Source organism: Artemia sp. Qi Xiang Cuo, chromosome 15, assembly GCF_049724085.1.
Source record: "Artemia sp. Qi Xiang Cuo chromosome 15, ASM4972408v1, whole genome shotgun sequence".
Taxonomy (NCBI): domain Eukaryota; kingdom Metazoa; phylum Arthropoda; class Branchiopoda; order Anostraca; family Artemiidae; genus Artemia; species Artemia sp. Qi Xiang Cuo.
The window spans coordinates 51,116,779-51,132,982 of NC_142808.1; the positions used below are offsets into that span (position 1 = coordinate 51,116,779).

The window sequence follows — 16,204 nt, forward strand, 5'->3', positions numbered from 1 at the left end:
CTCGCAAAAAGAAATAGCATTTCGATAAATTTGGCCTTTCTGTAAGCCTTATCAACTTCTGCATATCTCTTAGCTATTAACCCGATATGTTTTGACAGTACATTTCCGCAGGGTTATAATTACTTTGGCACCCTTTTCCGATGTGTTTACAAACGCAGCAGCCAAAGGGTTTCTCCGTCAAAATTAAAACACTTTGAGGCAATTGTAGTTTCGTAACCTGTATGGAAGGAGAGAAACAGATCAAGTTTAACAATATATTTAGGGCATTATGTGAAAGGGAGCAATACATCGCTTCTAACAGCTTCGTTGTAAGTAAAAGTAAGGGGGATTCTGTGTGTAGACATGTACGCCCATTGACAAGAAAACTAATGTGTAAATTTATAATCTTTTCAAGCCTTCAATAAAACTTCTTTTATATTCCCGGGCGTGAATCCAGGATTTTTGTTGGTGGTTAGCACTTTTAATAGAAATAGAAAAGATAATTGCTTCGCTTTCGCTTGAATAAAACGCATGATTAACTCTATGAGAGGGATGGCTTAATTTTCCTAAATTTGGGGCCGGGAGGGGAGCGTGAATCCAGAATTTTTGCTGGGGAGGGGGTTAGCGCTTTTATTAGAATTAGAAAAGATTATTGCTTCTTCATCATTTAGCGATTTTAGCTATAACATTTGAATAAAAGCTAGTAAGATATGCCTTTCGCTTGAATAAAACGCATGATTAACTCTATGAGAGGGATGGCTTAATTTTCATAAATTTGTGGAGGGGAGGGGAGCGTGAATCCAGGATTTTTGCTGGGGAGGGGGTTAGCGCTTTTATTAGAAATAGAAAAGATTATTGCTTCTTCATCATTTAGCGATTTTAGCTATAACATTTGAATAAAAGCTAGTAAGTTATACCTTTCGCTTGAATAAAAACCTGAACATTAATATAATAATGATTTGACTTACTCACGAGGAAAGTTGAATTAATTATAATAAAAATATGATTTTCAGAGTTTATGTTGATTTCGACAAATATTTCTCCTTAAATACGGGAAATTTACACAAGATGATTGATCCATGGCCCCTCTAAATGTAATAGAAGCTACTACACCCTGCTTCAACCTCTTTTACATATTCAAACTGAATTTTCGTATAACAATGCTTTGAGTTATTCCGCAGAAAATTGACCCCTCTAAATATTTACTCAGAGGAGCGGGTGCTGAAATGTACAACGTTACCTCTTTGCATATTATTTTCACAGCTTTCAAGTTGAGATCCTTGAACACACTCCCTCCTTCTCAGTTTATTCTATGAAAGCGAGCTGTATTTGTTAGAGTTTCAGAATCATTCCATATTTATTTAATTTAAGCACTTTTTTTTCAGATATAATAATGTTTGGTGTGATTGATACGGAATATATTGGTCTGAAATATTCCTCAACTGGCATCATTTTCGAAGCAGCTTTCTTACTCCTAGACAACCAACGACGTGAAATTCATTGCTATAAATGGAACATCAGATACAATGTGTATAAGTACGAGAAAAACAGATGGGGTCCTACACTAAATTTTATAAATCGAAATGGCTTTTACGCTAAAACCATGCGAGCACATAATGAAAATGGCTATAAAATACAACATGTACAAGAAGATATTCAGGAAATATGCAGTTTTTTCGGTGTGCAAGCTGTTTATGTTAAGGGAAACGTGCCAACTGATAAACTCTTGCTAGAAAAATGTGATAAAAACATAGCATTATTCAATTTAGAAGACTTCAAATGTGAGAAGTACCCGCATTCAGTCCATGACCCAGAAGATGAAGTTAGATATTTCGCTCAGTGGATACCGGAAAAGATACCTGACATGGAAAAATGCATCAGATATCCAAAGTCCTAAACTTGCTCCTCCTCATATCAAATGGATTAAGCTTCTTTTTTTAATATGTCATTTTTTTCAAATGTTTAAGCAATAAATATCTTAAGACTCAACAGTTTTTATTCTTTATAAAAATACTTCGCCATGAAAATTATACTTTCAGATTCAACATGTAGGAGAACCCTAAATGCTCATCCCTAAAAAAGGTAAGTTAACCCTAAACGCTTAAAGAATTTCTCTGAAATCCCACTTTCAGATTCAACATGTAGGAGAACCCTAAATGCTCATCCCTAAAAATGTAAGTTAGCCCTAAACGCTTAAATAATTTTTCTGAAATTAAACTTTCAGATTCAACATGTAGGAGAGCCCTAAATGCTCATCCCTAAAAAGGTAAGTTAACCCTAAACGCATAGAGAATTTCTCTGAAATTACACTTTCAGATCCAACAGGTCAGCGAACACACTTTCAGGTTCAGCATGTAGGAGAACCCAAAATGCTCATCCCTAAAAAAAGGTAAGTTAACCCTAAACGCTTAAAGAATTTCTCTGAAATCCCACTTTCAGATCCAACAGGTCAGGGAAAAAGCTTTCAGGTTCAGCATGTAGGAGAACCCTAATTGCTCATCCCTAAAAAAGGTAAGTTAACCCTAAACGCTTAAAGAATTTCTCTGAAATCCCACTTTCAGATTCATCATGTAGGAGAACCCTAAATGCTCATCCCTAAAAAGGTAAGTTAACCCTAAACGCATAAGGAATTTCTCTGAAATTACACTTTCAGATCCAACAGGTCAGGGAAAAAGCTTTCAGATTCGGCATGTAGGAGAACCCTAAATGCTCATCCCTAAAAAAGGTAAGTTAACCCTAAACGCTTAAAGAATTTCTCTGAAATCCCACTTTCAGATTCAACATGTAGAAGAACCCTAAATGCTCATCCCTAAAAAGGTAAGTTAACCCTAAACGCATAAAGAATTTCTCAGAAATCACACTTTCAGGTTAGGTCAGGTAGGACCCCGACCCTACTACCACAACCCCAAAGGGTTCCAACCCCCCCTCCCCCCACCCCGCAGGAAGCCCTCCGGGCATCCTAGGTTCCCCACGCCCCCAAAAGACCCCCGGGCTCCCCAAGGACCCCCCCCCCCCGAACCCCCAAAGGCCCACACCCGGTCCCCAAAGGTCCACCGGACTCCCAAAGGACCAATCGGTGCTCAAATACCCCCTCCCAGACCCCCAAAGGCCCTCTCCGAGCCTCCCAAAGACCAACCGGGGACCCCAAAAGACCACCGGGCCCCCAAAGAGTCCTCCGGACCCCAAAAGACCCCTGAGTCCCCATTTTTTTAATACTTTTTATGGCTTTATTATATCTTTTCAGGACAAACTATTTTCCTAATGTCCATCCTAAACCCATTTTACAAGTTGAAGTACCCATCCCTTAACATTACTTTACAGCTCTTGAATGCTCCAACACCAAGCAATACTTTTCAAAGGCATTTCAGAACAAGTTCCTTTCTTAATGTTCCTCCTAAACCCATTTTACAAGTTGAATTCCTCATCCTTTTTACCATAACTTTAGTATACTACTTTTTTGAATTCTCCAACACCAGGCAATACTTCTCAAATGACATTTCAGAGACTAATTTTCACATTGATGTGAAGGAAAGTTCAAGTTCTTTTCCTAACTATCCATATGAAAAGAAATAAGTTACATATCAATTCAATTTTTTCAAGAAACAATTTAAATGAAAAATAAAAATTTAAGGTTAGATTAAGTTAGGTTAGGTTAAGTTAAGTTAGGTTAAGTTAGGTTCGGCTTGGTTAGCCTACGTACGCGCGCGACCGTAGGGTAACCTACCCTAACCTAACTTAACCTAACTTAACCTAACCTAACTTAATCTAACCTAACCTAACCTAATCATACACCTAACTTTTTGCATGTCTCTCACCTAACCTAAGCTAACCTAAGTGAAGCGTACGTAGGCTAACCTAACCTAACCATACTCGCCGGAAAATCCCCCCCCCGGTCGACTTTGTATTTTTCTCTCACTAAGCATGCTTGCGGGTGTAGCAAGCGTGCTCTATGGCTGCTCTTACATTGGGGGGCGGCTTTCCCAGTGGTACTCCATGGTAGGTTATCGAGACTTTCGAGTTTATTATGTGCGTTAAATCAGAGATTTTTTATCATTGGATAAATAAACACCTACACATGTTTTATAAAAAGACGTTAAAATGAATTATTCGAGGAAAGTGTGTGTACATGATAGATTCTATTTTGACTTGAATACTGACAAAGAGATATATTAGAATTATGGGACAAGTAGTAGTGGAGATCTTATTGGGAATGTGTGCCTACGTTGTCATGACAGTGAGGAGTTAAATTCCTTTGGCGTAGTCAAGAATTTTCATCATTCAAAAGGTGGATATGTGAAAGTATCATTTCCAGAGAAGTTAGTGCTCAAAGAGAATGCCAACTTAAAATTAATAGTTGATGAAGATGGGCAACTTCTAGCTAATGGTTCTGGTAACGTGTTAGCTGTTGATAGATCGTATTGTCATCTTTCCGGTGTTAGCATTCGAATGAAATCAGTAAAGAAAAGAAGAGCCTACGGCTGCACCAACATTATAAATCATGTCTTGTCAACGTGCCTAAACTGTTGCCTCTGTAAAAATAATGTGATAATAGACAGTGAAATTGCTGGTAAAATAAAAAGAGCATTGGCAGACAATATTACTAAGGAATGTAATGACAAATTGATTGGAAAATGAAGCACAAGTGAGCATTATTACTACTATTGATCATATAGTCAATGAATCAAATAATACCTATGATGAAAGGTGTATTGAATCAGTAGGTGGCATTCCCAGTGGAGATTGCATATGACTCAAAATGGATGAGTGATTATTCTAGTGTTTATGAATTAAGAGAAGTGAGTAACTCTAGTGTCAAGAGAGAGAACTCGATAAATTATTTTATGGGACAGATTCAGAATGTTCAATGCTGTTCAATTATGTTAATAATGTAAAATAAAATCTGTAACATATTTCTATGTTGTTACTTCAATAAAAATATTTTATGCATTACTGTGTTATATTTCTATTATCTTAGGGAACGTTAGCATATTAATAACTTAGAATGTTTATTAGAAAGTAGGAGATTTCTCATTTTCTTTGAAAAAAAAATTAAAATTTAACAATAAATTTTTCTTTACTATACAAAAATTCAGAGGAGAAATTAAAATTTCTTTGTGTCTGTGTGAAATTATGAACTGCAGAGGAAGATTTTTATTTTATCTTTAGACATTATAATTTAACTGTAAGTTCTTTAGTAAAATTCAGACTAGAGTTAAGATTTCATGATCAACTTATAACTTTTTGCATTTTATAGTAAAAATTTATAACAGTAATTATAAATTTTCCAATATCTTTTATAAAAATCTGAACTGACGTGGAAAATTTAATTTTTTCTTTTAAAAATTTAATTTATATTTAAATTATTTATTTTAATATTGATAGTAAGTAAAAGAACTTGAACTTTCCTTCACATCAATGTAAAAATTAGTCTATTAAATGTCATTTGAGAAGTATTGCCTGGTGTTGGATCATTCAAAAAAGTAGTATACTAAAGTTATGGTAAAAAGGATGAGGAATTAAACTTGTAAAATGGGTTTAGGAGGAACATTAAGAAAGGAGCTTGTTCTGAAATGTCTTTGAAAAGTATTGCTTGGTGTTGGAGCATTCAAGAGCTGTAAAGTAATGTTAAGGGATGGGTACTTCAACTTGTAAAAAGGGTTTAGGATGGACATTAGCAAAATAGTTTGTCCTGAAAAGATATAATAAAGCCATAAAAAGTATTAAAAAAATGGGGGCTCAGGGTCTTTTGGGGTCCGGAGGACTCTTTGGGGGCCCAGTGGTCTTTTGGGGTCCCCGGTGGGTCTTTGGGAGGCTCGGAGAGGGCCTTTGGGGGTCTTGCAGGGGGTATTTGAGGGCCGATTGGTCCTTTGGGCGTCCGGTGGACCTTTGGGGACGGGGTGTGGGTCTTTGGGGGTTCGGGGGGGGGGGGGGTCCTTGGGGGGCCCGGTGGGCTTTTGGGTGCTTGGGGAACCGATGAGGACCAGAGGGCTTCCTTCGGGGGGGGGGTATGGGGGGTTGGAAGCCATTGGGGTTGTGGTAGTGGGGTCGGGGTCCTACCTGACCTAACCTGAAAGTGTGATTTCTGAGAAATTCTTTATGCGTTTAGGGTTAACTTACCTTTTTAGGGATGAGCATTTAGGGTTTTCCTACATGTTGAATCTGAAAGTGGGATTTCAGAGAAATTCTTTAAGAGTTTAGGGTTAACTTACCTTTTTTAGGGATGAGCATTTAGGGTTCTCCTACATGCCGAATCTGAAAGCTTTTTCCCTGACCTGTTGGATCTGAAAGTGTTATTTCAGAGAAATTCCTTATGCGTTTAGGGTTAACTTACCTTTTTAGGGATGAGCATTTAGGGCTCTCCTACATGTTGAATCTGAAAGTGGGATTTCAGAAAAATTCTTTAAGCGTTTAGGGTTAACTTACCTTTTTTAGGGATGAGCATTTAGGGTTCTCCTACATGATGAAGCTGAAAGCTTTGTAACTGACCTGTTGAATCTGAAAGTGGGATTTCAGAGAAATTCTTTAAGCGTTTAGGGTTTACTTACCTTTTTTAGGGATGAGCATTTAGGGTTCTCCTACATGCTGAAACTGAAAGTGTGTTCCCTGAGCTGTTGTATCTGAAAGTGTAATTTCAGAGAAATTCTCTAAGCGTTTAGGGTTAACTTACCTTTTTAGGGATGAGCATTTAGGGTTCTCCTACATGTTGAATCTGAAAGTGTGATTTCAGAAAAATTCTTTAAGCGTTTAGGGCTAACTTACCTTTTTAGGGATGAGCATTTAGGGCTCTCCTACATGTTGAATCTGAAAGTGGGATTTCAGAGAAATTCTTTAAGCGTTTAGGGTTAACTTACCTTTTTTAGGGATGAGCATTTAGGGTTCTCCTACATGTTGAATCTGAAAGTATAATTTTCATGGCGACGGATTTTTCTAAAGAATAAAAACGGTTGAGGCTTAAGATATTTATTGCTTAAACATTTGAAAAAAATGACATATTAAAAAAGAAGCTTAATCTATTTGAGATGAGGAGGAGCAAGTTTAGGACTTTTGATATCTGATGCATTTTTCCATGTCAGGTATCTTTTCTGGTATCCACTGAGCGACATATCTAACTTCATCTTCTGGGTCATGGACTGAATGCGGGTATTTCTCACATTTGAAGTCTTCTAAATTGAATAATGCTATGTTTTTATCACATTTTTCTAGCAAGAGTTTATCAGTTGGCACGTTTCCCTTAACATAAACAGCTTGCACACCGAAAAAACTGCATATTTCCCGAATTTCTTCTTGTACATGTTGTATTTTATAGCCATTTTCATTATGTGCTCGTATAGTTTTAGCGTAAAAGCCATTTTGATTTATAAAATTTAGTGTAGGACCCCATCTGTTTTTCTCGTAATTATACACATTGTATCTGATGTTCCATTTATAGCAATGAATTTCACGTCGTTGGTTGTCTATGAGTAAGAAAGCTGCTTCGAAAATGATGCCAGTTGAGGAATATTTCAGACCAATATATTCCGTATCAATCACGCCAAACATTATTATATCTGAAAAAAAAAGTGCTTAAATTAAATAAATATGGAATGATTCTGAAACTCTAACAAATACAGCTCGCTTTCATATAATAAACTGAGAAGGAGGGAGTGTGTTCAAGGATCTCAACTTGAAAACTGTGAAAATGATAGGCAAATAGGTAACGTTTTACATTTCAGCACCCGCTCCTCTGAGTAAATATTTAGAGGGGTCAATTTTCTGCGGAATAACTCAAAGCATTGTTATACGAGAATTCAGTTTGAATATGTAAAAGAGGTTGAAGTAGGGTGTAGTAGCTTCTATTACTTTTAGAAGGGTCATGGATCAATCATCTTGTGGAAATTTCCCGTATGTATTGAGAAATCTTTGTCAAAAGCAACCTAAACTCTGAAAAATCATAGTTTGATTATAATTAATTCAACTTTCCTCGGGAGTAAGTCAAAGCATTATTATATGAAGGTTCAGGTTTTTATTCAAGCGAAAGGCATAACTTACTAGCTTTTATTCAAATGTTATAGCTAAAATCGCTAAATGATGAAGAAGCAATAATCTTTTCTATTTCTAATAAAAGCTCTAACCTCCTCGCCACCAAAAATACTGGATTCACGCTCCCCTCCATTACACAAATTTAGGAAAATTAATCAATACATATCAAATATTTAATCATGAGTTTTATTCAAGCGAAAGGCATATATTACTAGATTTTATTCAAATGTTATAGCTAAAATCGCTAAATGATGAAGAAGCAATACTCTTTTCTATTTCTAATAAAAGCGCTCACCTCCGCCCCAGCAAAAATCCTGGATTCACGCTCCCCTCCCGGCCCCAAATTTAGGAAAATTAAGCCATCCCTCTCATAGAGTTAATCATGCGTTTTATTCAAGCGAAAGGCATATCTTACTAACTTTTATTCAAATGTTATAGCTAAAATCGCTAAATGATGAAGAAGCAATAATCTTTTCTATTTCTAATAAAAGCGCTAACCTCCTCACCAGCAAAAATCCTGGATTCACGCTCCCCTCCCGGCCCCAAAGTTATGAAAAGTAAGTCCTCCCTCTCATATAGTTCATCACGCGTTTTATTCAAGAGAAAGCGAAGCAAATATATTTTCTATTTCTAATAAAATTGCTAACCACCAACAAAAATCCTGGATTCACGCCCGGGAATATAAAAGAAGTTTTATTGAAGGCTTGAAAAGATTATAAATTTACACATTAGTTTTCTTGTCAATGGGCGTACATGTCTATACAAAAAATCCCCCTTACTTTTACTTACAACGAAGCTGTTAGAAGCAATGTATTGCCCCCTTTCACATAATGCCCTAAATATATTGTTAAACTTGATCTGTTTCTCTCCTTCCATACAGGTTACGAAACTACAATTGTCTCAAAGTGTTTTAATTTTGACGGAGAAACCCTTTGGCTGCTGCGTTTGTAAACACATCGGAAGAGGGGACGACAAAGTAATTATAACCCTGCGGAAATGTACTGTCAAAACATATCGGGTTAATAGCTAAGAGATATGCAGAAGTTGATAAGGCTTACAGAAAGGCCAAATTTATCAAAAAGGTATTTCTTTTTGCGAGAATTTGGGATTGTAAAACAATGGTGGAGGGATTTAGCTGTAAATATAGAGGGAAGGAATTTATTGAAATGCTATTTCTTTTGCGAGAATTTGGGATTGTATAGTTTGTTGGGGGGGGGGGGATTTAGCTGGAAATATAGAGAGGAGGAATTTATTGAAATGCTATTTCTTTTGCGAGAATTTGGGGTTGTATAGTTTGTTGGGGGGGGGGGGGATTTAGCTGGAAATATAGAGAGGAGGTATTTTTTGCGAGAATTTGGGATTGTAAAACAATGGTGGAGGATTTAGCTGAAATAGAAGGAAGGAATTTAATGAAATGCTATTTCTTTTTGCGGATTTAGAGGGAGTTATTGAGGAGGAATTTGTTGAAAACAATGGTGGAGGGATTTAGCTGGAAATATAGAAGGAAGGAATTTATTGAAAGTATTTCTTTGCGAGAATTTGGGATTGAAACAATGGTGGGGGATTTAGCTGGAAATATAGAAGGAAGGAATTTATTGAAATGATATTTCTTTTGCGAGAATTTGGGATTGTAAAACAATGGTGGGGGGGGGGGGGTAGAGGAATATATTTACGTTTTAGCTGAATATATTGGAGGGTGTCCAAGGAAAATTCTTTTGAAAATAAAAATGCACTTACATTGCTAATTGCGGCGGCCAAGGCCTCAAGCTCATCAAATTTATCCATTGTGTCAAAATACTTTCTGATAATTGAATCACATTGCACGCCCGTTATATACGAAATATCCAGGTCGAATTGTTGTGTAAACAAAGCCCTCTGAGTGGCTGAGAAGGGGGATGTAACCGAGTCGCTGTGTGGGTTATACGTGGTATCTAACTGTGTACGGTTCCAGGACACGTAGACCGGGTGGGCCTTGGGGGCTGTGGGGGACCAGGGGAGGGCCTTTGGGGACCGTTGGAGGGCCTTTGGGACCCCGTTGGTCCTTTGGGAGCTCGATGGGCCTTTGGGGACCGGAGGAGGGCCTTTGGGGGCACATGGAGGGCCTTTGGAGCACAGGGATGGTCTTTGGGGGTCCGGGGGGGGCAGTTGGGAGCCTGGGGGGCTGGGGATGGCCTTTGGGGGTCTGGGTGGGTCTTTGGGGGGCGCCGGTGGCCCTTTGGGAGTTTGGGGGCTTTGAGGACCGGGGGCTTCCTTCGGGGTTGGGGTAGGAGGATTGGGACCCTTTGGGGTTGGGTTAGAGGACCTCACAACACTGTTCAAATGAAACTTGTGTATTATAACGACCACACTCAAAACCTCCTCCAAAATCTCTTCAAAATCTTCTTTTAAAATGTCTCTATCTGTTTCGCCGAAATAGTTCCATAACCTGTCTAAAACAGTTTCGCCCAAATAATCACTAAACGTAAATTCAGCGTGTTCCTTTGTTATTGGCATCTCTGTGCTAACGCATTTCAAATTAATATTAAACCTTCTCGCACGCTAAAACAATTCATCGCTAAGATGTTTCTTGCCTAATTGTTTCCATGGCCTTTGGTTATTAATATCCTTTGGAGTTCAACCAGTAGAACTGTTCCCGAGGCAAAGACATTAATGATTTTGGATCTATTCATGGAAAAATGTTTCTAGGGGAAAATTTTTAAAGTCTGACAGATGATGTCATTGATTGATTGATCTGTCAAGAAAGGGAAATTAATTTGTTGTTTCTAAGGGGAATTATTGATTCACGATAGGTGGATTGAGGTCGACAGCACAGGTGTTCTGACTCGTGACAGCACCACGTGGTTTATGGTTTTCTCATTGAGAAAGTTCCTGTTTTTTCAAATTCTCACTGACAAAAACCATAAAAACATACAAAAATGTGAGAAAGTTCATGTTTTTAAAATTCTCACTTGGAAAACCATGAATTTCTCAAAGTCTCACTTGAAAAACCATGAATTTAAAACGACACACATTAAAAACAATACCCACACAAATCCCTGGGAACCCAGTCTTGTATTTTCCATAGATACAAATACAATTCAGGTAATTACAAGTGAGAATTTGAAAAATTCATGTTTTTTCATGTGATAATTTCATCTGTTTTTTCATTCTCACTGATAAAACCATAAACCACGTGGTTCTCGTGGGATCAATAGGGGCCATTCTACTAAAACTCAAGAAACAGATTTTCAATAAAAAATAATAATACTAATAAAGTTTTTTCAAAATATAAGAAAGAGGATAATATCCCACTCCCCTGAATCCCTCCCCCCAAATAAATTTAATGATTATTTAAAAAATAAAGTGAAATTCAATATTTTAAAAGATCTTGCTATGGTTTTATCTTATTAGCACAGGGTTTAAATCGATGTTTGTGATTTGTTACATCCTCGTCAATTTCTTGATGCTCTCAAATCAGAGCCTTTTTCTTTGTGTAAAAAATAAATTATAACTGATTATTTTTATTATTTTTTTGTAAATCAAAGAAAATATCTATCAATTTACTCTTATTATGAGTAGAATAAGAACAGAAACAGAGTGGAAATTTTTTTCTTGATGCCAGTTTACTAGTATGTTTTTTTTAGAAGCCAAATTTTTTTTATCGAACAGAGCAATTGAGCCCTTGCAGAATTATGATCAATCTTTTTCGCCAAGGGATCGAGAGGTAATTCTAGAGGAAACTTCAACCAGGATGTCTGCAACAGCTTTTAACTCTGAAAGTAGTAGCAACAAAGGTGCGTTTTGAATGTAATATTTTTCTTTTTATTTCTTGTCTATTGATTCCTCTTGACCCAATGAATTGGGGAGTAAGGCTGTTAGAAAATCGAAAAATCTTTTGGGGCGTTTTGGTCTCGACCGTCGTGGAAGGTTGACTAAACCTTTTATATAAGACCGACGAATCTGTTGCATCGAATTAAAACAACGGTAAAAGTGTTTTTTGATTTTTAAAGACTGCGCTAACTCAAAGACTAGAATGTTATATCCGTCTCGTGTCAACTTTAGTCTTATGAATAACCTTAAAAATCTTAAATAGAAAGACTAGAAGGCATGAAAAATGTACTCGCCTGTGATAATTAAAAGTGCAATATATGTCATTTTGGTGAAAAATGAGTATCGTTACGAAGATAAAAAAGTGACATACGAAGTTTTGACTAAAGAGAATTATCTTATGAAGCTATAATGGCACTTGTCTTCTTTTTTGTCAAGGAGAAAGGAAAATATGGTACGTCAAAAATGAATTAATTTTTAAATACACAATAAAGTTAAATAACTTTGAATTCACACGGAATATTTCTGACTAGGTTTGGCTAAGACCCGGCAAACTCTTCTGGGCATAATTCAAACATTAATTTAAGGATCCGCCTTTCTTCTCCCACTAGATAGAATCAACAAGATCATTTAAATAGAAAGTCTTGGGAAAAAAGTTATGTGAGAGGGTTCAAATCACTATTGTGTTCAAATCACCTCTGACTTTTAAATACAACACTCAAAGTTTCAATTTCCAATCGAATGAGCCCCCTTCTGATGTTTTTCCGACATTTTCTTTAACAAACTTTTGGTGAAAAAAAAAACAATACATTATGACGGCTCTTTTCTATGGCAGCACTGTGCTGGTCATGAAATATTTTTGTTTGCTGAATTGAAAGCTGAATATATTTTCACTATTAAATTGTCAATACCAATTGAAGCATATTATATTTTTTACATAGCTCTGTATGAGTCTTTGAAGTTTCAAGTGTGATCACAAAGATTTTTCTATTAATTCAACTCTACTTACTCTGTGAAACGAAGCTAATATGAAATTATTATTTTTGTTTCCTTTTTATTTAATCTACTGCTATTGCGTAAAATAGATCCCAATCAGGGAATATTTATCGAGATCTCACGTTTACATTTATAATTGTTATATTGCCTCTTTTCTTAATTTTTTATTTATTTAATTGTAATAAAACGGTTTCTTTTCTATAGAGAGGAGATGTTCTACCTTGGGCAGATCTGATGTTTTGAGCCAACACAAAATCTTTGGCCCAAAACCAATTGTTGTGCTGAAAAACCTGAAAGAGAAGGTTATAGAAGAAGAAGCAGCTGTCGTCAGTGAAAAATCATTTAAATGTAATACATGTAGTAGATGCTTTCTAAAATCAAGCGAATTGATTGTGCACCAAAGAATGCACACAGGTGTGAAGCCATTCAAATGCGATGTGTGTAACAAATGCTTTACTCAATCTAGCCATTTGGTTGAGCACAAGAGAGTACATACAGGTGAAAAACCGTTTAAATGTGAAGTATGTAACAAATGCTTCTCTGCATCAAGCAATTTGATTCAGCACAAGAGAGTACATACAGGGGAAACACCGTTTAACTGTGAAGTATGTAACAAATGCTTCTCTGCATCAAACAGTTTGATTCCGCACAATAGAGTACATACAGGTGAAAAAAAAACCGCTTAAATGTGAAGTATGTAACACATGCTTCTCTGTATCAAGCAGTTTGATTGGGCACAAGACAGTACATACAGGTGAAAAACCGTTTAAATGTGAAGTATGTAACACATGCTTCTCTGCATCAAGCAATTTGATTCAGCACAATAGAGTACATACAGGTGAAAAACCGTTTAAATGTGACGTATGTAACAAATGCTTCTATCAATCAAGCAGTTTGATTAAGCACAAGAGAGTACATACAGGTGAAAAACCGTTTAAATGTGACGTATGTAGCAAATGCTTTTCTCAATCAAACAATTTGATTGTGCACAAGAAAGTACATACAGGTGAAAAACCGTTTAAATGTGACGTATGTAACAAATGCTTCTCTGTATCAAGCAGTTTGATTTAGCACAATAGAGTACATACAGGTGAAACACCGTTTAAATGTGAAGTATGTAACACATGCTTCTCTCAATCAAGCAACTTGATTCAGCACCAAAGAGTACATACAGGTGAAAAACCGTTTAAATGGGAAGTATGTAACAAATGCTTCTCTGTATCAAGCAGTTTGATTAAGCACAAGACAGTATATACAGGTGAAAAACCGTTTAAATGTGATGCATGTAGCAAATACTTTTCTCAATCTAGAAGTTTGATTAAACACCAAATAACACACACAGGTGATCCACTGTAAGCTGTGTTTAATTGAGATGTCCTTGGATTGTTTTCAAATTCGTATGGTTTGCCATTAAACACCTAAAATTGGTGAAAAGTTAATAAAAGTTTTATTCCAAATCAAATCTTTTGTGTATGACCAGGGGTTGTATCCACCCACGGGAGAGTTTGAAGGGCAAAATTGCAGTTAAAGTGGAAGCAACTCCGAGAATTTCTAATAAATATAAATTTTGGGGATCCAGTATATTGTTCCAATCAAAGGAGGATATTAGCTCCACTTACACCAATTATTATTATATTTTAAAGATTTGTAATTCGTTCTAAACTGCATAAGTTTACACTGACTCTAACAGTCTAAGAATGTAAAATCACTAGAGTTATAATAACTAATTTTAAATCTTATTTGCCATAGTTGGCAATTGTTTTTCAGATCGAATCAACCAGAAATCAGGAAACAACCACGTAATGTAATGCAAAGGTAAAGAGTAGCGCTTTGAAACAGCAGAACTGAGCTTTGAACTAAAATCTAAATTTTCGCAGGAACGAGAATAAATCATAGTCACTTCTAACGGTTGAGGAAGGACTTGATTTAGCTGTTCCAGAGAGTCTATCAAAGGATAGTTCCTCAAGTATAGTTGCCAGTGTTTGTATGACATCCTGATATACCCAGATAGGTCTTTTTTACTGGTTACTGATTTATTGTACAAAGCAAAACAGCTAGAAGCTATCAAACTTAGATAAAAGAGATCATAAGAAGAAATTTAAACGAGTTGGGAATCTAAATGAGGTTTGAGACGAACTAGGTGGCGAATTAAGGTGCAACGATGTGTTACGCTCATTACATTTGTTCCTTCTTCGAGTTATAAGTAGTAGTCGTATGAATACCTTAGCTGCTTGCTTTTGACCTTGTTTATACATATTTAAAAAAAAAAAACAATGTATCCTGATGGAAGTAAAGAGCAAAGTTGAAACTTAAAAATGAAGAAAAGATTATTGTTTCACAGTATATCTAGCCAATATTGATAAAACTGGGGCAAACAAACCAATTGATGATATTTTCTTACGTTTGTATGATTAAAGAAAACTAGGCTTTGGTGAAAACACAAAAAATTTAGGATTTTAGGCACAGTAAAAGCAAACTGGTTAAGGAAACTTTTTGAAAAAAATAACACATTTTAGGACTGTAGCTTTTTTGTTTTTATTTTTTATCACTTCTGTACAATGAGCTCAGTCCATTTCACAGTATATAAATTATAGGCAGTGTGATCTTTCCCTATCTCACCAATTATAAAAACCCGGACCGAGGTGCGAGTGCTCCAGAGAACGTAGAAACATAAGCGACATTAGATCTTTTCACGGGTAGACAAGTCAGATTTCTCTTGAACGCGAAACTTGGCTTCAAGGTTGTAACACTAAATTTTAAAGAATCTAATTTTAAATTAATTTATTCCAATACATATATGAAAATCGGTAATTAGTAGTGCAATGTTATCATTCGATGTTTTTAGGAATTAGAAGTAGGTTTCGAAGTCTCATGTTGGTTTCAAAGGCATTTTGAGAAAGTTTCTGCCAAAATACATGTCCCAGGGTAATTTGACCGCTCATGGCGGATCAAATGAGAGGAGCTGTTTGTTCGCACCGAGAATGAAGAGCCAGAAATTATCTGCGGTAAACTTATTGCTATAATCTTTATACTGTGGTCCAATTACTAGATCTTTGGTTGTGAAATGATGTAATATGATGCCCAGTATCAGATCCCTATTATAAGTCCCACAACTCAATACAAATTCTACTACTACTACTACTAAAAAAATACCCACATAAGATCAACATAGCTGCATCTAATACACCCCTTAAAGGTAATAGCTTTACTGAAGCATTTCTATTTGATGATTCAAATATTGGCTCATAATTAATAAAAACCAGGATTGGTTTTTATCAATTAATTTTAAATGGTTGGAGATGAAATGTACATTTCATGACTAGTTTGTAAAGAAGACTGAAGGGAAGCCCTCTTGATAGTATTATGAATATTGACTAGCTTTAGAATTTGTATCATAACTTGA

General features: G+C 36.1%; 1 pseudogene; it reads left to right on the forward strand.

Annotated features, from left to right (window-relative positions):
* The first annotated feature begins 13,001 nt into the window (after positions 1–13,001).
* On the forward strand, positions 13,002–14,726 carry LOC148943822 (uncharacterized; annotated as a pseudogene).
* Positions 14,727–16,204: the final 1,478 nt, after the last annotated feature.